Source organism: Seriola lalandi, unplaced genomic scaffold (assembly GCF_002814215.2).
Source record: "Seriola lalandi dorsalis isolate HSWRI2012SDOR001 ecotype SW California unplaced genomic scaffold, Sedor1 jcf7180002049798, whole genome shotgun sequence".
NCBI lineage: Eukaryota > Metazoa > Chordata > Actinopteri > Carangiformes > Carangidae > Seriola > Seriola lalandi.
The window spans coordinates 1-1,271 of record NW_019520351.1 but is presented as its reverse complement, the minus strand read 5'-3'; the positions used below and the strand labels follow the sequence as shown (position 1 = coordinate 1,271).

Genomic DNA, 1,271 nt, shown 5'->3' with positions numbered 1-1,271 from the left:
GCTGAAAGGTAAACAATCGATTTGATTGGCTTGGCTATTGATGACGTTTCTGTCGTATAAACTAAATTAGCTGCGCATGCATGAATGATTTATCTTTTTATAAGGCCTAATATTATAATTATAATATAATTTTCACGGGTCCGGGTAGAACCGTCACTGGGTCCGTGCCCGGACCGCGGTCCGCCATTTGGTGATGCCTGGTCTATACATTAATGTTGTTGCACCAAATAGAAACATCAGGACCTCTGTTTACATGAAGCTGCTCTGTTAGCCATGGTTAGCCCAGTGTATGAACAGCCTCTGTGCTATGTTAGCCTTTGACTAGCATCACTCCAGCCCACTTTAGTTCAGGTTGGCACCAGGTTCAATCCGTCATCTCTGATTGGTTCTCGGGGTGTTCCGTGGACGGAGCCTGAGAGAGAGCTCCCACAATGCCTCCTCAGCCAGGTGGTCGCTGAAGTCGTTGAAGAACAATATGATGTCATCGTTGGGCTGCAGAGAGTATGGCCTGCAGAGAGACAGGGTTCAGGTGTTAGTCCACACAGCTGATACACACAGGTGAGTCACACAGGCGAGACACAGGCGAGACACAGGTGAGATACAGATGAATCTACTGAGCACTGAGAAGCTACTTTAACTCACACTTGCTGATAACTCCTCAGAGTGTAGAGGATCTTAAACTGCTGCCAGCGTTTAGAGAAGTTGACCTTTGAACCCTGTGATGTCATCAAGGTGTCAGGATTCCCCAGGTGGACAAAGGTCAAGTCCTGAAGGATCAAGCCCCTGGACAGACAGACAGGTCGGAGAGAGAGTGAGACAGGCATACAGAGATATACAGGTGTGAACGTACAGGTAAGGTATATATAGGGAGGTGTACAGGTGTGAACGTACAGGTAAGGTATACAGGGAGGTTCCACCTCAGCCAGAGCTGCTCTGTACGCTCTGAATGATGACGAGCTGTCAATCAAAGAGCTGTACTCCTCCAGAGCCTGAGAACACACACACACACACAAGTGAAGAGATTCAAGAGCATGAGATGATGATTATTGATTATTGATTATTGACACACACCTCAGCTGTGCTCCTCTGCCAGTCCAGGCGTCGGAGGGGGGCGGAGTCTAGTGCTGACAGGATGGACAGGTACGAGTTAAAGTTGTTCAGCTTCCGCAGGTGCTGCAGGGACAAAGTGGTCACTTACCATGTTAGCTTGTAAGCATGAAAACACATATAAACATTCTCCAATGGAGCCAGTTCACCCCAACTAATCCTAA

General features: G+C 47.8%; 1 long non-coding RNA gene across 1 annotated transcript; it reads right to left on the bottom strand.

Annotated features, from left to right (window-relative positions):
• Window positions 1–6: 6 nt before the first annotated feature.
• LOC111649008 (uncharacterized) lies at window positions 7–1,196 on the bottom strand. The gene is made up of 4 exons (XR_015436657.1): window positions 1,072–1,196; window positions 892–989; window positions 643–783; window positions 7–508 (listed from the first exon to the last, which is right to left on the bottom strand). It is a non-coding gene; the product is annotated as an uncharacterized LOC111649008 (long non-coding RNA).
• Window positions 1,197–1,271: the final 75 nt, after the last annotated feature.